Source organism: Atractosteus spatula, unplaced genomic scaffold (assembly GCF_055471065.1).
Source record: "Atractosteus spatula isolate fAtrSpa1 unplaced genomic scaffold, fAtrSpa1.hap1 Scaffold_77, whole genome shotgun sequence".
Lineage (NCBI taxonomy): Eukaryota > Metazoa > Chordata > Actinopteri > Semionotiformes > Lepisosteidae > Atractosteus > Atractosteus spatula.
The window spans coordinates 107536-130581 of record NW_028296909.1 but is presented as its reverse complement, the minus strand read 5'-3'; the positions used below and the strand labels follow the sequence as shown (position 1 = coordinate 130581).

General features: G+C 39.1%; 1 protein-coding gene and 3 non-coding genes across 4 annotated transcripts in view; 1 reads left to right on the top strand and 3 right to left on the bottom strand.

Annotated features, from left to right (window-relative positions):
* The window catches only part of LOC148805243 (uncharacterized), a 132921-nt gene that overhangs the window by 29721 nt on the left and 80154 nt on the right, over positions 1–23046 (top strand). The window lies entirely within an intron of this gene.
* On the bottom strand, positions 4992–5063 carry trnaw-cca (transfer RNA tryptophan (anticodon CCA)). Its single transcript has one exon. It is a non-coding gene; the product is annotated as a tRNA-Trp (tRNA).
* On the bottom strand, positions 8649–8730 carry trnal-uag (transfer RNA leucine (anticodon UAG)). Its single transcript has one exon. It is a non-coding gene; the product is annotated as a tRNA-Leu (tRNA).
* On the bottom strand, positions 12076–12163 carry trnay-gua (transfer RNA tyrosine (anticodon GUA)). The gene is given in 2 exon segments: positions 12076–12111; positions 12127–12163. It is a non-coding gene; the product is annotated as a tRNA-Tyr (tRNA).

Here is a 23046-nt window from a genome sequence, read left to right as displayed (position 1 = left end):
TTAGACTTCCAATTATTTAAAACTGTATTAAAGCAGCACGATACACAATGCAACGTAAATCGCTATCTTTGTCTTCTGTGTAATAATGTTCACCTCTCTGTCCAGCAAATTTACAGGTTAAAAACAATACTGTTAGGCTGGGAAAACGATTTTTTTTAAGAAATACAAAATGAGATATAATGATATGTTCCGGCTTAGACATTAACGAAGAGCATAACGCGTGTACTGTATACACTCCAAGTACAACCCCCCTCTCTGCAGGAGTGCTGGCTGTGACGAATTGAACCGTCTCACGGGTATTTTCAAAGTAGGAGGCGAGATTTCCAGCGAAAGACACTCCCCCCCCCCCCCTCAAAAACCCAGTAAGTACAGTACTTACTAGTTAAAGGCTAGGCTCCCGACTACGGCGAAAGGAACCCTTCTTTCATTAGAATACAATGAACATATTTTAGCCCTGAATGAATAAATAGCAAACATGGTTTACATAAAAGACATTTTTCCAAGAAAGTTTAGCCTTTGTCACTAATGAAACCACTAAAGAAAGACATAAATATAAAAATCTTAAGATTTTTAAAATGCATGACTTTGCTAAAATTTATTTGAAAATAAAAACAATTACAACCGCCAGGGGAGAGAGAGAACAGGGGAGGGATGTTGGTTTTGCATAAGGGGCGGGGCTATGGAAATTAGGTCTGTTTGGGAATGTGTAGTTACATGTTCTGGCTGTTTGTGAATTATCGTTGTTGAGTATGGAGTGTTGAGGTATTGATTTTGTGTAATGCTTTATGTTGAAAATTGAGGTGGATTTTGTTTATGATAAACAGGATAAACTGGGATGGGAGGAAGGTTTGGTTTTGCATAAGGGGCGGGATTATGATAATTGGAGGACTTTGCGAGAGTAAAATGGTTTGATATATTTGATTTTGTATTGTGGTTGTTATCTATGTTTTTGGTTGGTATTATGTTTATATGGTTGTTTTTGTTGGTTGGTTGTTATTATGGTTATTAATAATACGATCTATAGTTGAAATCTGAGCCTAAATAAAAAGAAAAAGCAAGTGATTAGGTTTATGAGCAATCTAATTACTTATTCGTTTAAAACGCTATATAAAATAAAGTTTATTATTAATTTGCTGCACAGAGCGGTGAATATTATTATGCATAAGACAAAGATAACGATCCTGATCAGTTTAGAAATCTGTGTACGCTGTAAGGTTTTTACTTAAACTTTTAAAATACACGTTTTGAATAGAAAGAAATCCTCTTCCTGTTACAGTATGTATAGCAAACCAGCACGTCTTTTTTCTCCAATCAGAGGGGTGTCAGATGGTGTCAGCCAATCACCATTCTGCGTTGGGTAGCAACGGGTGACTGTTCTCAGGCGGAAGATGTAAACAGCTTAATGTTCGTGTTAAATAATTTTTTTAAATTCAATTAAACGGGCACAGTTAAGACATTAAATATACATATACATACTGTATACAGTACAGTTTGCATACGGTAATATGTTTATGTTACGCGATTAAAAAATAAATAAATAAAACTAGAAGGTCCAGCTGGATTCGAGCACACAGCCTGCCCGTTGGCAGGCACGCACCTAGACCAGTCGGCTACAGTCAGCTCGCTGGAGCAGGCAGGCGAAACAGCCCTACACAGCCCTGCCGCAGTACACGGATATAATCATACCGTTATTAAATTCTTGAGATACGCGATTCCATATTATATTCCCTTTTAATCAAATTCTAAAAGTATGCTTGTTGACTCCGGTATCACGTTAGTTAAAGACTTCGAAGCTTACAATGTTTAGGGAGAAATGGAATACCGGTGTGTATTTTTTTCTTTAAAGTACCAAGACCAGCTATATACTGTATGTTTATGTTCCAAAATTAATATCGTTTATGGCTTTCACACGCGTTACAGTATGCTCCTATTCTTTTTATGCTCAGCTACTAAGATTTCCCTTCAGTGGTAAAATTCAATATCTACAACGGGCACAGCAAAGACGTTTTTACTGTAAGTCTTTCTACGACAGACCAACGGACCACGAGTGCCCCTGTCGGTCAACCAATCACTTACTGCGGTGCCACGCGTCATCTTGCGTCATACTGAGCGACGTCACCTGCGGTACGTGTCTGTGACGCGCACTTTGAATGGCTGCATCTGTATAAAAACATCTAAAAATTCTGACACTGAGGTGTGAGAGACAATGGAACAGACTATCAAAATCCTGAACTTTAGGAAATTTTACTGTGCTATTTTTTTAAATATGACCCTGTGAACCTGGCATGTCCCTCCTTCCTCATTACCAAAACATCTCAATGTTCCGACACTATGTACATTGGTAATTACAACACTTCACTGTTGCATTTCTGAGTTGTGACATTGTGAACATGGCATGTTAAAGTATATAGACAATCTAGATCAGAACAGGCTAAATGCAATTCATAGTGATTTATCACTTTCTTACTTTCTAAATGAAAAAAAAAAAATTCAGTGATTATGACACTTCGGTATGACATAAAATATGCTTCAATGACAGAATAAATAATCATGGAAAAAATACCCACAGTGGACATTCATATTTGTGATTATAGGAAATTTAAATATCAGGTGAGTAGCTGCGTCAGCATGCGTATGCTGCAAAGGAACAAGTAAAGGGTTATTCCATGCTGAAAAGAGAAGAAAGGAAACACAACTTGTTGGCCGTGGAGCCTTCTTCAGGTGTGAGAAAGACAGGGCAGTAAGCAAAGATAATTTTCTTTTTATCTTTGCTTACTGCAGTTTATCTTTGATGACAACATCAAAGACATTAAGTATTTTTTACCGCTAACAGCTCAACATCATCTTCCTTTTATATCTAACCTCATCAGATCTCTCAACTCCCAACTCTTCCAGTTTCTCACTTCAGAGAAGGATAAAAAACTCAATCATCCTCTACAGAGAAAAACCATCAACACCCCTGCCACCTCCACCAATCCTAACCTTGTTGTTACTATACCCTCTGACCTTTCCCTTTCACCCCTTTGCATCCTCAGCTAACATATTTTAATATTACAACACAATTACAATAGATTGTATTTATGTTTAAAATTAAGGTAAATATGTCAAAATATCAAAATCCAACTGCACAGTGCTAACGTAACAATGCTAGTCAAGTTCTCAAACAAATCTGCATTGTATTTTTAAAATATTTCAGCAGAGGATGTGACGGGAGTATAAATGATTCGACGATCATTTTTCTTGTGAGAATATGGTTTTCTGGGGAGTTGCGATGTTGGGCATTATTGGACATTTTTGACACGTGTTGAACACTCGCATTTCCTACAAATATTAAAATGGCTATGGTTTCGCTGAGAAATCCAATTGACCTATGCGAAGACAATATTTACATCGCCAAAGAAGCCCTTCCCCGGGTGGCGTCGAACCACCAACCTTTTGATTAATAGCCGAACGCGCTAACCGATTGCGCCACAGAGACTAACTGCTGGACATTTTTTCTCGAATCACAAGTTTCCGGTTAAAAAAAATCTCTTACCATTCTTTTTGCCAGCCGGTAATATTTCTTCTGCACTGATAACCAAGAATTGAATTTCATTTTTCGCAAGCTGTGTGAATTTCATCAAAAACAAGTTTTCCAGAAAGGAAATGAACACATGCATTTAACGAAATCAAGCCCTTTGTGAGTGACCAAAATGGTACGTTCTGTACTACAAGATAGGAAAAAATACACAGCTGGGATTTGAACCTAGGTTCTTTTGTTTAATAAAAAGGCGCTTTAACCAACTAAGCTATGGTGACAGGACAGCTGTTTCCTTTTACAGCCACTTGGACACACCGCTCTGAGACATCTGCGTTCAGTAAGCGCTGAACCTGCTCTCAGAGCAAATTGCCTCTTTTACATACAGTAGCAGCCCCGACACTGAGAAACGAAGAGAACTGGCTTTTATCTGGCATTTTTCATGTCCAATGGGTTTGACATCTCCCAAGGGCGACAGAGTTCTTTTGCAACACTATTTCTTCCTCTTTTTTCTTTCTGTACGCTTTGATAAAAACGAGAAATCGTGCAAGGGAAAAATGTATTTTTTTTTTCATAGAGAAAACGTGCACCAGGAAATGTTGTGTTGAGAAGAAGTGATTTAACATGATACGTGACCTAATTTATCGGAGCAAATGCTCACCCAGCAAGGTCTGGAGAGGTTGGAGAGTCTGGTGGATGTGATAATTATACGGTGTTGTGGAAGAAAGTCTTTCTTTGAATTCTCAATCAATCGGAATTTCAGTGCGAAACATAAACCCTTTGTCTGATTTAATGAGATGATATTTTAAAACATAAAAAATCAGAAAACACGTTTCTCACTTTGAAATTTTAGACGTGGCGGTGTATTACTAGCAGCGGCGCTGAGCACACTATGGGGGAATTCAGGTTATGTGAAATACCAGCGGTTTAATAAATAACGCAGCTGATTTCGGATCATAAGATTATAGGTTCGACTTCTACCTGACTCGTGTACATTTTATTCAAGCTCCTCAGTAATAGATGTCTATTATGTAATGAACCGCACCTGAAAGCAAACGTTGGGTCTGTTTCCTTTGTTTTCCAGCATGAAATAGCAAATCGTTACAAAAAGCACCTGCTAATGTCCAATAGCGTTTTTTTTTTCAAATTACATTTTCAGGCTTCAGACACTATTTAATAAAAGAAAAGTGTCCGAAACTCCCTAACTTTCAGGTTTGCTTGAACCTGTATTTTTTAAAAAGAAAGTTACCTGAAACTTCCGGGATTCCATTCTATGATGTAGCTGTCTCTAAAGTTGGACGTGATGTTTAGCAGATGTGAACGGTGCCTTTTCTCGTGTTCAAGGCTGTTCGCTGTGTGAGCTCCACACTGCGTGTCCTGTACTGCTCTATTTTGTTTAGATCATCTATGTGGTGTTCAGATAGAACTCAACTGCATGGTGTTCAGGACTAGCAGAACCTGAAAAACTAACAGCTGACTTCGACGTGATTTGAACACGCAGCCTTCTGAACTGGAGTCAGACGCGCTACCGTTGCGCCACGAGGTCGCGGTCATCAGCGTCTTTGAATTCCTCAAAGGAGACAAATCAGCCTCACAAAAAAAAATCTCCTGTGAAGAGCGCTGCTCTTCCGAAGAGAGTCTCTTCTTCCCAGACAACATTTTATTCTTCCTGCGCAGCTCTTGTGCAGGTGTTGTTCTCAATTACAGATCCAGGAACACTGATTTGTTTTCCTATTTTTTTTTTAAATTAAGTACCCCATAGTGCAACGGTAGCACGTCTGACTCTAAATCCCCAAGTTCATTTTCAAGGTATATCGGAGTCAACTGATACTGATCAGGTTCTGCTGCTACTGAACCCGCAGTCTTCACCTTAAAGTTCAGTTCCTCAAGCCTTCTGACCTTATATGTCCATCCCTTCTCGTCAAAACTCGTATTTTCACAGGGTACCCTTCAGAAATCGCAGTATAGAATGAAAAAACTCCAGTAGCTCTCGGCCGCTGTTGGTGATTTTCCTTTAAAAATAAATGAATCTCTGGAAATTTTACGGAGTGTATCACTTTCACCGAGACCGAGAAGTGTTAAGCTGTACATGAGTCTTTGTGGCTCGGTTGTTAACCGAAAGGGTGGTGGGTTGAGCCCTCCCAGGGACGCTATGAGCCTTTTAAGGTACAAAGCAGTCTCACTTTATCTCCACGGCCGGTCTTGTACCGCAATCAAATACAGAGCCCGTAGGAGGCAGTAAGCTCGCATATACTGTATAGCTCACTGTGTATATAATGAAGAAGCAGAGGTTAGTTTCTCATCTGCGCGTTACAGAGCCTTACGCAACTCGTACTGTACCAACAGCTAGAGTTTGGTCCCTGCACGGGCTATTAGTTGAAAGGCCATTGTAAATGACGTGTAAGAGATTTATAGATAGATACTTTATTGATCCCGTGAGGGAAATTAATAAAGCTTATCCAGCTGGCTTTTATGTTTCACACTAAATTGCGATCTTGAAACCAAAATAATTAGAAATATGGAACACAACCGTTGTTCCCCAAAAAGGAAAGCTGTTTAACACTGACGTCACTCCTTTTTATTTAACCCAGATTGTGAAGACAACTCTGCCCTATCAAAGGAAAATGTTGCACAAAAGTTGGAAAGCACACTCTGAATCCATCTGTACTGTATATTTGATTTCCGCGATCCGTTCAAGGCTGCTTGGTGCTTCGCAAGCAAGTCATTTCAGGGAAGAAACTCAGTTTAGAGAACTACGGGTGCATTTTCACTCATTGAATTTGATCTTTGTACTCTCTTATCAGTCTCAGCAATAATATTTCAAAATTACAGTTCGGATTTGTTGGAAAACTTCACAGGCATTATTAAGTTAGGACTGTACAATTGTATTTTAATATCTTGGTATATTTACCTTCATTGTAATATGGATGTAACCATAAATATTCTTAAGCATGTTGTACTTTTCTCGTACTTTTTAAAACATTTTAACTGATGACGCACACGACTATTATACCTTGTGATACATGCAAGACATCTGTAAACTAAGATGTAATTACAGTCAAATTGGCAATTAACAGAAAACCACAATTTGTATAAGAAACGTATAAATTTGATTGCTTCCATAGTATTTTGGATTTTCTTACGAAGATCTCACGAAGTATTGCCAGGATCTATATTACCGCTCGGTAGCGATAACACTGCTGATATTGAGTAGAAATCGATGATGTATTGACAACTTTATCTGAAGCGAGAAGTCCTAGAACGCTGCCTATGAAGTGTTAGGATTCATACCAAGATATACTTTTTGTTTTCAACCCAAAATGCTGCTATTGCATTACACATTATATGAACATTACCAGTTTTGGTAGCTTCTCTGCACCATTTTTCAAAACTGAAACTAATTACAAAATTACTTAAGATCAACCATGACAAAAAATTATAAATCAGGACTAATATTAATATCAACTGATGTTACTACAGAAAAAAAGATTTAACTGAAATATTAATAAGACTATGCAAGCCTAAAAAGTAGAACAATTCAATTTATATAACTTTTTTTTTAGAAATGGGCTCACACACCGGAAGACACTAACATTTCTCTTCGTTAGAGTATGTGGATAACAGTTTAACCCAAAATGTTTGGAGTCCAGAGGGAGGACTCGCTCGCTGAATGATCTCTCAAGAAATCCCTGGTGAGATTCAACAGGTGTTTTCTTCAACAGCCACTAAAAGTCTGATGACCTTCTCTGGATTTCCTGAATATGACGTAAAATTAGTTCAAATCATTTGGTAGTTAACAGAACGAAATGCTTTGGAGGTACATTTAAAACAGCAGAGCAACACTGTAGCACTTTGTGTGTGACTGAATTTAATTGTGTAAACCTGGCTCTCTATGAACACGAGCAAAGAGTTCTCACTCAACAGAAGATTGCGATGTGAGCACAACAATATAAGATATCTCAAGATGCCAGGGATTTCATACATGAAAAGCATGCACTCTACCACTGAGCTACACAAGACGGTAATGTGATATTAGAATTTCAGAGTTCTTGACGGATTCAGGCTCCTTCTCAGAGGTCCTTGCTCGCCAAATAACTTTGCATCTGAGGAAGAGTACCACGGAAAAAAACCAACTCAACAAGAGAGCGCGTTGGTTGCTCTTGCTCTTAATGCAAGGAGCTGTTTTTTTTTTCCTCGCAATAATCATTATTAACCAGAAACAGCAGCACAGGTAGGTCGCATTTGTGATTATGTCACTTCTCTGCTTCAGCAAGGTCAATGAAAGACTCTGAAAGTAGTAAAGCAAAACTGAACTCAAAATCATATTAGGAATTCTGAGCGATATCTCCATACAGGTAATCCAATAAGAACGTTGAAATATTTGAATATCATCTCTCTGTATATTGCGCTGCTTTTTACCCAGAGTAAAACTATTGGATTGAAGGAATGCTAACCGCTGGGTTAAAATGTATAGTTGTTATTTTGAGAAATCTGTAAACTCGTGATCTTATATGTTTTAAAAGACAGCACAGGAAAAAACGACAGTGCTGATTATTTTCCGGAGACGGAGCACTGATGACCTATCCGAGCTAATTGATAAAGCCCACCCAGTGGATACTCTAGCAGAACGTCAAAGAACATTCACCTTTGTATCCAAAGAAACCACAGGAACAACATCAGGAAGCACAATCAATTCCCCTTTTAAATCTTTCCTGTAAGGTATGCTATGTGAATTCATGAAGTTAATCCTCTGATCTCTTTTGATCACGAACAAAGTATTTCTGATGGAGCGCTATGTTCAAAGATTTAATAAGCTTTACCCCTGCCAACGATTCGGCGTGAAGAATTAAAAGTTTCACAGACAAAAGCAGCTCACCACCACAGCCAATATTAAATGTACTTGCCGGAACACTATCATGTGCACTGCCTCAAAAGTGATCTCGGCAGATGTTGTTCCCTACATAAAGCTGAACGTGCCAAAGAGAATTTCTGTTGAGAAAACAAAATATTTTTTCTGCCTTGATGTTAAGCTGACAGCCTGTCTTTTAGAAAGTCTATCTCTAAACACTTCCCGCAGCCTAACAAAAAGCGCTTTTACTGATCGTATTGCAGGTCTTAAAATACTAACATTTGGCAGCAGTGGGACTTGAACCCACACCCCCAGAGAAACTGGAGCCTAAATCCAGCACCTTAGACTGCTCGGCCACACTACCTTCCTCCATACCCCTCTTCCTCACATTGCTGGCTTGGACTGGGGGGCTTCAGCTCTTGTCGTTGGATCTAATGATATCATGACATGTGGAAGTGACTGCACCTTCATCTTCCGAGATGCTTTCAATAGCACAAACGCTACTTTCACCGGCACAAACATAGCAATAATGAAGATGGTGGGATTCATCCTTTGTGCTATTTGTAGGGGTGCAACTCTATGGCGATCTACTGACTTGAAGAGCAAAGATCAAAATCCTCTGCTACTACTGTTGCTTTTTTCATAGTTTCTTCAAATCCTTCATTTGAACGTCGATTTTGAAGGATATTGATGATAATACCACATAAATTGTGGTTTTCTTGTGATCGCCAATCTTATTCAAATACCAGCCTTTTTTACAGTTCCTTGCGTGTTTCACAAGGTATAATAGCCCCCCTCGCATCCACAGCTAACATATTTTAAAATGACAATAGATTATACAGCATGCATGTTAACATTTATATTAAAAATATATAAATAAAATAAAGTAAAGATACCAAATAACATACAGTGCTAACCCAATAATTCTTGTCAGGTTCTCCAACAAATCTGCGTTGTTATTTTAACATGTTTCAGCTGAGGGTGCAACAGGAGTATAAATGAATTTTCTCGCCAGCCATTCAAAGACCAAATTCCATGAGTGAACATTATTTTCTCAGACGTTGCCGGCATTGGACTTTGCCGGTGGTATTGAATTATGTCCACAACTGTTGTAGTAGTTCCTTCTTGAAGTTCGACACGTGCAAAGCACTCTTAATATCATAGGTGTTAATGTTCGCTGAGTCTATTCGAGTCATGGTGTGTATCCTTGCCTATCATTGGGAGACGGGTAGCTTTTTTACACTCAGATTCCAATCTTCAATGCTTTGTGTGAGAGCTTACATAACTTTCATTTTCTCACATTTTCTGACGACTGTTCCAAAGGGGCACCCTGTCAATTCCGAATACTTTTCAAAAATCTGCCTGCATGTTTGATTATTGTCATTTCATTTAGAAAAAGTTCAATATTGATCATAACTAAAGAAAATAATGATCACGAACAAAAAAGGGATAAAGATGCGAGTCGATCTTGAATCACAGCTAGGTGACACAGGCTTCTGTTCTGATATGGTTGTATGAGAAACAGGAGGAATCGCCAATCTCCTATAGAACATGAGTTGAATCAGGAGTGAGACATTTTGTATACTCGTGCATATGTCAACGCCTGACCTACATCATAAAACTAACATTAAGTTGTCAGAGACATTCATTTATATACAAACGAGACAGACCAAGTAATAATTTTACATTAGTTCAGGTGGGTAAACCTGAACTAACTAACTAATAAACCTATTAATAATTCTACATTAACGTGTTCTACAATGATCAGACTAATTGAAATGGTCTGATTCAGAGCCTGTGCAGTTCGTGCTAATTACAACAAGGACAGTTCTGATAATTTTCTGACGCGAGGCCTGACGCGTTATTCATTACGCCACTGACCCTGCTATTGTAGTGCTAAAAAAACACGTTTTCTACATTTATGTCTGTTTAAAAATCACTCTCTAAAAAAGACAAAGGGTTTGTGTGTCGCGCTAAAATTCCGCTTCATTTCGAATGCAAATAAAAACCGTTTTGTTCCAAGAAATCATAAATTTGTCACATCCTTCATACTATACTTCTCTCTTGTATTAGTAAAGCATTTTGGTTTAAACTGAACAATATATGAAAGGTTTCATCTATACACTTACACATACTAAGTATACGAATAAATACTCGGAAGAAGCCGCAGCTCAGGTATTAGAGAGATTTAAAATTGGATCGGAGGATTTAGAGTCCAGACTGCAAACCAACAGCTGACACAGGTCTTTTATAGAACCGTTTTGATTTCCTCTACTTTGTCCCCGTGACGTCATTGTCCTGCTCGCAGCCGAGCCCGACACACGTCTGGTTTTTGTCGCTAGGCGCACACCCTGCGGTCCATGTGGGTCCTAATACCCCAGTACAATGACGGAACACTAAACTGTAAACAGGTGCCGTCCTTCGGCTGAGACGTAAAACCGAGGTCCTGACTCTCTGTGATCATTCAGGAGAATGGTGGTGGTGGAGGGGAGTCCCCATTACCTGTAAAGCGCATTGAGTGGAATATCCAGAACAGCGCTATATAAGTGTAAGCAATAATGATTATTATTATTATAATGTAAAATGCAATAAAAAATAAAAAAAATATATCAAACTTTGATTCAAAATAGATCAATGTAAAAACTGATAAAGCTAATGCTTTTTTCAGGGCTATATCCACTTTTGTTTTAAAAAGCGAAGTCTGTCGCGATTGTGAAAGTTAGAGAAGGTGTCCCAGCGGGTGCCTTCATATCGCGAGCGTCAGTCTCGCCCGTAGCTGCGAGAAGGTTAAAAGCGCCCAAGTGATCTGTCTTTCATCAGAGTACTTGCCGGAGCAGTAAGACGCAGAGCACCATCCAGCAGCTGTAGACGATGTTCGGGGAAGAGCTAATTCTGTTTTTAGCACAGGGAGTGAGAATGAGCTCAGTCCAGCTCCCAGCACAATCCATCCTGGTTTGGTTAAAGTGCGTCTGAGGCTCTTTGGATCGTAACGTAAAAAAAAACAATTGCTCACATCGTGTGACTTCCACGACAGGAAGGAAAGGTATCACTTAAAAAAATCAGAACTGAAGATTTGGATCCTGGGCCTCAATTTGATCAAATTATTAAAATGATAATTATCAAAATATCAGACTGTGTTTCTGCAACATTTCGTGCACAGTACGCCATTTTAATCTAAAACAGTCACAACGAGGGCTTTACACGCAGTGTGGGGTATTTTCCCCTTTTATATTTTTGCCACTTTATATCGAACCTGTTATACTCCCAGAAGTGCACAGTAGCTTGTACTTAATAAAAATGTACAATTCACCACTGGTATAAACAGATGTGTGCCGTGTTTGCCTTTGTAAGCATTTGTTTAAAAAATAAGTTCACAATACGATAAAAACACAGAAAGCGCAAACTTTATAATACAACGATACAAAATCAATACCAAATCATTATGCCAATTAAGTACCTATCCTTTGAAAACAGAGAACACCTTTATATCTACAAAAAAACTTGACATTTGTATGTATTTTTGACTTACAAAGCAGACAGTGTAGTCCCTTAATTCAAAGATCAGATCTTGGCCAAAACAAGACAATCAGACGTGGGCTGAATTCGGAACAGGAACCTCTACTTCGTCGTTTATTGAGCTTTTGATCAATGTCTGATTGAAACAGATTCGCTTTTTTAACTCTTTGATTAAAGTACACAAAAAGCACCTTCCTTCGAGCCGGAATCGAACCAGCGACCTAAGGATTCCCCGTTGATTTCTCTACAGTCCTCCGCTCTACCAACTGAGCTATCGAAGGAATGTCAAACATTGCTTTCTGGCACATACTGCCCAATGTTGTGAAATGTTCCGGGTGATTTAAATCCCACTTCGACATCAAGTTTCCAACTTGTTTCCTTAGTATTGTTTACCTTGAATTTAAGCCACGAACCAGGATTCTACTGTATAAACTTCCAGGGATATTACAAAATGTTTGATGGGGCATCAATCATTCCAGGCGGAAATTGACTCCTTTTTTTTTCTCGAGGGATCATATTAAACATTTCATTAGTATCGAGAGGAGGATCACCATGAGACACAAAACAGTTTCTTTCTGTCTTTATTAGAAAGTACCGTTTGTGCTACATTAATAATATTTTCGTGGAAATAAAGAAGTTGTAAATTTTAAAATTTATATTTGAATCGAAATGTGGTTTTGAGTTAAATATTAGCGTGTTCATGTAATTAGTTCGTGTTTGTCATTACTATATATATATTGCCATGTTACTAGAATTTGTAACTGAAGTTTACTAGTTGTGTTTTTTATGATGATTAGACATTTGTTGATTACAATATTGTATATAATCTATAATTTAAACTACATATTTTTCAGGTGTGAATAATTGTATATTTTAAGAATAAATTTCTAAAACAAATCATTGGCTTTATTTACTAGTTTCTACACCTATAAAAATCTTTCTTTGATGTATAATAGACCTTTAACTATATATGTATAATAGTCCTCTAAATTCAGCCGTATAATAGAACTCCAACCATTTATGTATAATAAACATATAATCATAGATCAGGTGGGTAGCTGCGTCAGCATGCGTAGGCTGCAAAGGAACAAGTAATAGGTTTATTCCATGCTGAAAAAAAGAAGAAAGAGAACACAACGTTTCGGCCGTGGAGCCTTCTTCAGGTGTGAGAGAGACAGGGCAGTAGGCAAAGGTAAAGTAGCGGGAGAACAAAGGTTGGGAGGGAGGAGGAGTGAGAGGCGGGAGCAGGGGACAGAAAGAGAGGCCAATCAAGAGGTGTGAAGTCAGAATGGGTGCAGAGAGGTGTGAAATGAAACTTCCAATGAATGGAGAAAATTTAAAAGAACAGTAGTCTGTCGTTAAGGGAAGGGAGAAGGTGTGATCCTAGCTGCAGAATAATTTTAGTTTCGGTGGTCTTTCTGATGTATGAGTTTGGAAAACCGTCTTTGAGAACACAGACGGAGAGATTAGAGTGGTCGTGGCCGTCAGAGGTGAAATGAGAAACAATGGGCTTGGAGAGATCTTTAATCTTTACAGCCCTGACGTGTTCTCTGAAACGGTCTCCGAGTCTCCTTCCTGTTTCTCCAATGTAGATGGCTGGGCATTTACTGCAAGAGATACAGTAAACAAGGTTGCTGGAGGTACAAGATGCTGTCTGGGTGATCCGGAATTGTCCTGAGGGGCCTTGAATGAGTGTGGTGGTGGCTGTGTATTTGCAGGTGATACAGCGAGCTCTGTTGCAAGGGAAAGTGCCTGGTGTGGATGGTTGTTGAGGGCGGTCAAGGGAGCTGTGAACAAGGAGGTTACGCAGATTAGGTGGTCGGCGATATGAGATGATAGGGCGATCAGAAAAGAGGGCCCCAATGGAGGATACCCCAGCAGTGTGATTGACAGGGCCCTTGCCCGAGCCAAAAACACCCCCCGGACCATCAACCCGATCAGGAACTCCCGCCGTAACAACCGCATTCCTCTGGTGCTTCCTTACCACCCTAACACACTTCCTATCCCCAGGACCATTAACCACAACTTTTCCATCCTACAGGATGATCCCTCCATTGGGGCCCTTGATTTTTGCTAAGGATACAACGGGTGTATAAATGAATTCTCCCAACAGCAGTTAAAGAAAAATTCCACACGTGAAGATGGTTTTCTTGGACATTGACTTAGGTACTTAATTGTTTACTTGTTGTAGTTCCACACGAGTAAAACACGAAGATTTCCTGCAACATTCAAGAGGGTTTGCAAAGAAATCCCTTCAATTTTTACCAGAGATTATGTTTACATCATCACAATCTGAAGCGCGTCCCTGAGTGCGTTTGACCCACCAGCCCTTTGTATAACAGCTGCACAGGGACACATTCCTGTTGCTTTTCACAACTCACATGTTTGTAGTTAAAGAAAATAAAATACTGTCATTTTCCTGCCAGCTGGCAGTATTTCTTCTGCACTGACCAAGAGTAACCAAGAACTTCATTTAATCTTTCGCAGGCTGTAATCTACAGAAAAGGGAGTGAATACATGTACAGTATTAAGCTAAATCAAGCCGACGGAGATGCACTGCTGTTGTTTTTCTCCACTTTTCGTTAAAAGGAGAAAAAATCACTGGCATTTTTTTGCAGCATTTCTTCTGTCCTGATAAGCAAGATTTGTATTTTATCTTTCAGAAGTTGTATGAATTTCTTGAAGTTCAGAAACAACTTGTTACAGAAAAGAAATGAACACTTGCTTCAAAGTAAATCAAGACGTATGTCTCTCTCGCTGTGTGTGCTCTTATCTGTCCATCTCTCTCTCCTCTTCTCTCACTCTGGCAGTCTGTGCAGAGTATCTGAAGGGGATGTAACACCACTTGGCAAAGAAGAAAAATTCTCAGAGGCAGAATAAAAAATCATTATTCTCTTCTCAGTCAGATTCACAGCTTAGACTCACACTCAGACTGAAGCTCAACTCCATAGTGATCTATATCCTGAAAAACCTAAACCAGAGGGCATTCAGGCAATCAGTGCTGCTACATAAATAATATCAGACAGAACAGCCTGGACTCAGGTCACATCTCCCCCTTTTCTCCTTCCTCACAGCTGCTTAGAGACATAAAAGAGCTCCTGGTTCTCCTCTCTGTGAACTGGGCTCAGGGGTCACTGATCTGGCAGTTGTGGGCTCTGTTCCAGGTCGGAAGCAAGAAGGTTCTATTAACCCTTTCCAGGTCTTCCAGCCCTTCAGTATTACTTTCTTTACTGTATATCAGGCTCCAAACATGTTTTTTAAGTGTTTTATAACACAAGTGAGTGTGGAATTATCTTTGTATTTATGTAATAAACACCAGTATGGACACTCTGATCAGTATATTGATTATTAGTAGCCAAAGGCCGATGGTCGTGACTAAAATAGTGACCAGTTGACCAGTCTGTAGCTCTGAGCAGTGGGACTCAGATCACACAGAAGAAGACCTGTCTGTGTGTGATTCTACACCAGCCCTGGGATTCAGCTGCTCTCACAAGTGTCTCACAGACAGTCTTATAAATGTACAATTAGATGAAGTCTTGTAACAGTTATACAGTTAATTTAAATCATCAGACTACCTATAGAGCTGAGAGCTGGGTTGAAATAAAACCAGGATACACGTTTTAACCTCCAGGAACATGAGTCTAATCCTCCTGGCTTCTATACTCTGATGATTCGTGTAAAACCCTTGAAAACGCTTATTTCAGGGACTCGTGCTCGTTCTCTATTGCTCCACACGGGTACACTTTGTAACACATTAATCTGTGAAGTAAACGCTTTTCTTTTTGCAACATTTCGAGTACCTCTGGCATTCATGAAAAAGACACTCAAAAGCGGCAGAGACGCGCTCTGCTCTGTCAGAATAAGCGCTGTGACGTCACAGACACCAGCCAGAGCGCCGGGATCAGAGAGAGAGACCGCGGGAGGCGCACGGAGCGCACAGAGAAGAGCTATCTATCGACAACCAATTATTTAAACTGAAGAACCGTAGAAAAATCGATTAACTTCACCGATTGGTGAGTACTGATTCATTTCTTGACCCTGTTTAAGTATCTAGAAAACAGTTAATAAAGACTGTATCGACCAATTACCATAATGCTAGTATTTATGTAATATTAGTGATACTTACAGTGTTAGGGTCAGAGTATTAACACTCATCATCATGTTAGTTTTCATGAGAGTATTACTGTTATTATAAGTATTATTAGTCTAGTAGTAGTTTTTGTCAGTGTTAGTAACAATGATAGTGTAAGTTTTGGTGATAGTGTTACTGTTGTAATATTAGCAGTACCTGCATTAGTGTTAGTTATAGTGTATCTGTACCTAAGAGTGTATGCGGTGCCTATGTCCGTATATAGTGTCTATTTGTGTATCTGTGAGTCTGTGAGTGTATACAGATGCAGCTATTCAAAGTGCGCGTTACAGACACGTACCGCAGGTGGCATCGCGCAGCGTGACGCAAGATGACGCGTGGCACCGCAGTACGTGATTGGTTGACCGACAGGGGCACTCGTGGTCCGTTGGTCTGTCGTAGAAAGACTTACAGTAAACGTCTTTGCTGTGCCCGTTGTAGATATTGAATTTTACCACTGAAGGGAAATCTTAGTAGCTGAGCATAAAAAGAATAGGAGCATACTGTAACGTGTGTGAAGGCCATAAACGATATTAATTTTGGAACATAAACATACAGTATATACAGTAGCTGGTCTTGGTACTTTAAAGAAAAAAATACACACCAGTATTCCATTTCTCCCTAAACATTTTAAGCTTCGAAGTCTTTAACTAACGTGATACCGGAGTCAACAAGCATACTTTTAGAATTTGATTAATAGGGAATAGAATATGGAATCGCGTATCTAAAGAATTTAATAACGGTATGATTATATTCGTGTACTGCGACAGGGCTGTGTAGGGCTGTTTTGCCTCCCTATTCATGCGAGTTGTCTTGTAGCCTACTGGTCTACGTACCTGGCTAACAACTCGTAGATTGTGTGTTCAAATCCAGCTGGTGCTGGACTTTTCTTTTAACAAACATTTCTTCGAAAAAATAGAATAGCGATATCATGGACAATCAACTGACTTTTATATTTCAAAATATCGCAACATGATCGATTCTAAGTCATTTTTGATAACAGTCAACAAACAAACAAACATTTCTTTGAAAAAATGAGACGTTTCCCTTGGTCAGAGATATAAATATATAATATATAAATAAATTTAATTTAACTAGCATGTAAAATAGCGTGTGAAAAAGTGGTAGTTTTAAGCTTTTCTGCTAATATAATATGGAATCGCGTATCTAAAGAATTTAATAACGATATGATTATATTCGTGTACTGCGACAGGGCTGTGTAGGGCTGTTTCGCCTCCCTGTTCATGCAAGTTGTCCTGTAGCCTACTGGTCTACGTGCCTGACTAACAACTCGCAGGTTGTGTGTTCAAATCCAGCTGGTGCTAGACTTTTCTTTTAACAAACATTTCTTCGAAAAAATAGAATAGCGATATCATGGACAATCATCTGACTTTTATATTTCAAAATATCGCAACATGATCGATTCTAAGTCATTTTTGATAACAATGAATAGTCACCTTCTTCCCTTCTTACAACGGTCCCTGCTTCTGTTTCCTGCTTCTATTGTGTGTGTGTGTGTGCAACAGAGTAAATTTTTATAGGAGAAATGGAGGCTGGACAGTATGCGTTACAATATAAACATTTATATTGATTTAAATCGTGTTCTGATTTAAATCGCAAACGCGTGTTTAATTATATGTGTTTTTTAATCATAATCAGGCTAATGCAACATAAGTTGATACAGTATCTTTGTCTTCTAGGTATCTTAATAAACTTTCAGCATAGCTTTCTACCCGTTTAGATTTATATTTCTTGGGATTTTGGGATCAAACGTGGAAGGATTAGATTGTAATACGTTTTAGAAAAGTGTAATCTATACCTGCCCAGAATGTACGCCTTCCTAAACTAGTGTCCTGCCCTTCCCCGCGCACCCCAGCCGGGCGCTCTTCGGCCTGTGCCCGGGACGAATGTATATTTTGATATTTACACCCGGCGCGGCACCGAGGGAGCGTCTGCATTTATAACTTAGTTTTTAAAATTAGTCAAGCAATATGAAGCATCTCCTTTTACTTTTAAGTCCCTTAAATACATTGAGCACAGCTTTCTCACCACTTAAGATTACTTTTTTGGTATCATCCTTACACAAAGCAGAAACTTTCCGATGACATACGGTACAAGTGGAAAGATTACAGATTTTAATCGTCTTTAATTTTGTTACGTTATACGTTTTAGGAACGTTTCATCTAAACAAACACCACAAAACTATTCTCGATTGTATTTCTGAATGTTATGTTACACCTACAGTAGTTCACTGCTTTAAATACATCGAATTAAGAATGTTAGGTGTAGCACTTTAGATCTTTTTTTCTGAACCAGTGAAAATCTGATCATGTTCCTCTATAACAATAATAAAAAACTTTATTTTACATATCACCTTTAAAAGTGGCATCTCAAAGCAATACAGTAGATCGAAAAACAGTTAAAAGGGACCAAAGTAAATACCAGACAAACGCAAACGCGTTTTTAATAAAATGCTTTTATTCATTCAGCAGAGAGTGAGAGGGACATCCAGCAGAGAGAGACACACACACTGGTTTCCATTGACAAAAAGTAATTGTTTTTTTTACATGTTTTGTTTGTGGACAGACTGTCCACAAATGTTAGACTGTCTTTCTCAGACTTACATTCCCGAATGTCCCCCGCCCCGGTCAACAATCCCAGGAAGAACACGAAACAGCCTGTTAATAAAATTGTTACAATTTTGTTCGGTCAGTTCTTCCTCCCAGAATTTATAGATCGCATCGATCAGTTCCTGCTTTGTGGTGGGCTTAGCGGTTTTCCGAACGTAGTCTTTCAACGAATGCCAAACCATCTCTATCGGATTTAGATCTGGGGATTCGGCTGGAGTTTTCACCCAGTTCACTCCTTCTGCTATAAGCCTCGCCCTTGCTGCTGTGTGTTTCGGATCGTTGTCTTGAAAGAGACGGTGCCTAGATCCAAACTGCTCCCTGATATATGGGGCAGCATGCTGTGTGACCACGACGTCCTCGAAGAATACACGGTCCATAATTCCTTCAAAAATAAGAAGTGGTCCCGGGCCTCTTCTAGATATACCCCCCCAGACGTGAACCTTCAGTGGATGTTTGGGCTTTGGCTTGTCCACATATCTCCCCTTTTTACAAAATGCCATTGTTGAAAACTGTTCCAGAGCCACTGTTGTTTCGTCGGTAAAAAGTACATCCTGAAATGCCTCCCCCTGTTCAATCCATTGGAGAGCTTGCTTGAGTCTTTCCTCTTTGTTTTTTAGCCTTATCATGGGGCATGTGTTGGTTTTTCTGTATCTCCATCCAAGCCTCCTGTGTACTCTTCTTATCGATGTCGGGCTAATATTCGCACCGAGGTCAGCCCATAGCCGTCTTTGGACTTGCATCGCCGGTAGCTCATCATTTTCATCAGTCAGTTTGTCGATAGCTCGCACAATAGGACTTGAAAAAAAGAGATCAACAGTTAGTTTTAAAAATAATGTGCGTAGTTGTATTTACATGCAAGAAAGGTATTTTTAGAAATTTATTTACCTTTGAATCGTCCTCGGTTTAGATTCTCTTTGCCTCCTCTCCCCTTTATAATGCTGTCTCACTGTGCTTTCAGAAACGAAGATGTCCATCGAAGCCAACTGCTGTACAATGTCCCGTGTTGACTTCCCGTTTCTTTTCATCTTCATTATTTGGTGTGAGAGAGTCTTCGTGATTTTGGCCATTGTCCGTCTCCTTACCAAAGCGATACAGTGGTGCAGCTTGAATTCTGTACCTATATACTGTATGGTATGGTACAGATAAACCTTACACCATACCGATGAGCTAATGCCAGGGAAAGACACTCCTATTTTATTTAAAACACAATACGCCAGGAAATGTGTCTGATGCATTAGCAAGTTAAAACAATTGGGTCGAAAACCTGGGCGTAACACCATTTCCTTTTTCTGATCACTCGCTTTCTGGATACACATCTCACCTGTCCTGTTCTTTGTTTTCCTGGTTTGCTGATTATGCCTGCTGCGGTCCACTCCTACCCTCACACCTAAAGAATACTATTTTAAATTTCTTGGCGCAGTTCATTAACCCTTGTATGTGCTGTCCGCGCCCAAAATGCAATTTAAAAAAAGTCAAAAACCGCGCTCAAAATGCAATTTAGAGCTTAATAGGAGACACTCCACAGGCATTCACAACAGCAACATATGAAACGTTTATTTTTTAATCGCGTATCTAAGGAAATCTCAGTATTTCAAATAGAGAAAAAAGACCTGACTGACAAGCCGATACATACTCTTAGAGTTTGATTAATAGGGAATATAATACAAAAATATAGTACTAAAAAAGGTACTACCACTTTTAAAGGTGATATGTAAAATAAAGGTTTTTATTATTGTTATAGAGAAACATGATCAGATTTTCCCTGGTTCAGAAAAAAAGATCTAAAGTGCTACACATAACTTTCTTAATTCGATGTATTTAAAACAGTGAACTACTGCAGGTGTAACATAACATTCAGAAATACAATAGAGAATAGTTTTGTGGTGTTTGTTTAGATGAAACGTTCCTAAAACGTATAACGTAACAAAATTAAAGACGATTAAAATCTGTAATCTTTCCACTTGTACCGTATGTCATCGGAAAGTTTCTGCTTTGTGTAAGGATGATACCAAAAAAGTAATCTTAAGTGGTGAGAAAGCTGTGCTCAATGTATTTAAGGGACTTAAAAGTAAAAGGAGATGCTTCATATTGCTTGACTAATTTTAAAAACTAAGTTATAAATGCAGACGCTCCCTCGGTGCCGCGCCGGGTGTAAATATCGAAATATACATTCCCAACACTAATTGTGCCCATCTGTCATGCAAATAAAACACCTTGAATTGAATTGAATTGAGGGAGAGAGGGGAGAGTTGTGAACAGCAACATATGAAACGTTTGCACATATAGTTAATTATTACTTGGTTTTCAAAGTGCAATGAAATACAATATTGTTGTTGTTGCTGTTCTTGTTGTCTTTATCCTGTAAAGCGTTTTGAGAAGCCACCTTTAAAGTCGATATATACTGTAAAAGCGCTGATTCTTATGGAATGTGTTCCGCCGGGGATTCAAATTTTTATTTATTTATTTTTTAATCGCGTATCTAAGGAAATCTCAGTATAACTTTGTTCATGAACAAACAGTGGCATGTTACATTATTATTAGTTTTTTTATTTCGAGAGACTGGATAAGTTGTTCAAGTGTTTTTTTTAACTTCCTGAAAAACAACTAATAATTTAACTATATGTGCAAACGTTTTATGATATGTCGCTGTTGTGAATGTCTGTGGACATGTGCTGGCTGGACAGGAGGCTCTACTGTACACAGAGAGCTTAGAAGACAAAGATATCAATTTATTTTAGTCAAAAATTTATATATCACCTCTAAAGGTGGAATCTCAAAGCAAAGTAAATACCCGACACTGATCGAACCCATCTGTCATGCTAATAAAACACCTTGAATTGAATTGAATTGAATTGAGGGGGGGCGCGCGAGATAACCAGGACACAAGGCAAATAAGATACTGTACACTCCACAGGCATTCACAACAGCAACATATGAAACGTTTGCACATATAGTTAAGTTATTACTTGGTTTTCAAAGTGCAATGAAATACAATATTGTTGTTGTTGCTGTTCTTGTTGTCTTTATCCTGTAAAGCGTTTCGAGAAGCCACCTTTAAAGGCGATATATACTGTAAAAGCGCTGATTCTTATGGAATGTGTTCCGCCGGGGATTCAAAGTTTTATTTATTTATTTTTTAATCGCGTATCTAAGGAAATCTCAGTATAATGTTGTTCATGAACAAACAGTGGCATGTTACACTATTATTAGTTTTTTTGTTAACAAGGCTCGCCAGCTAATGTGAATCGAAACCTGTCTTGCTAGCTTTTAAAGTCGTGCGAGGTGTAAACGACAATACAAATAGAGAAAAAAGACCCGACTGACAAGCCGATACATACTCTTAGAGTTTGATTAACAGGGAATATAATACAAAAATATAGTACTAAAAATAAGATACACTCTACAGACATTCACAACGGCGACTGTCAGAAGATAGGACACAGCGGCTCAGGCACCCGCTGAATGGAAAAGGGGCACTTTAATGTTCTGTATGGCTAATACTAAAGCCAATACTAATATTCAATACTTTAATATCCTTTTCTGTATGTTTAACAATAGTGGGTACTGGCCTAATTCGTCCCTGCTCCCGTTGTTAGGTGTTAATGTGTTGTTAAGTGTGAATTTGTACCTGTGTCCCTGAGGTCTGGCTTTTTTTCTGGAAAACCATAACTCTGGTTTTGTTCAGTTTGACTGTCGGCGCCCAGGTCTGACAGTGCTGCTCCAGCAGTGCCAGGTTCTGGCGCAGCCTCTGTTCTGTGGGCGACAGCGGGACCAGGTCGTCCGCACAGAGCAGGAACTCGATTTCCATAATTAATGCAGATCAGTAAATCAAGGGACAAAACAACTATTGCCTCCGGTTCCTCAATGGGCTTTGACGTGCTAATGCGTTGGTTTAACAGTCCGGGTGTGGCAAGCCTCTAATGTCTCCCGACTTCGGCAAAAGGCACCCGCCTTTCATTGGAAGACAATGAACATTCTAGCCGTACATGTGAATATAGCATAAATACACCAAGGGATTGGGTGAGCTCCCATTACAAAAAAAACTGCGAACCTGCACTACAGCGACCACAGTACAGTATGGAGACCAAGACCTTTTACGGGAAGAGACAGGGTGCTTCTGCCGCCCCTGCTTCCAAAGAATGAAGGGTAAGCAAATACAGCAGACTTCATCTGAAATACGCGATTACAGTGCATATTACAAGGTATTATTGCCGTTTTGAATTTTAAATTCAATTATAATTATTTCTTCGTAGCCTGTTCTTCAAGAAAACACCGCACGGGCGAAACGATCTTCGAAATCTACCACCAGGACAGTAAAAAAGAAAGCGGTAAGACGGAAAAAAAGAAAAGTTTATTTTGTTGTCTGTTCCGCGACTGATGAATACTACTGTGTGACTATTTCTTA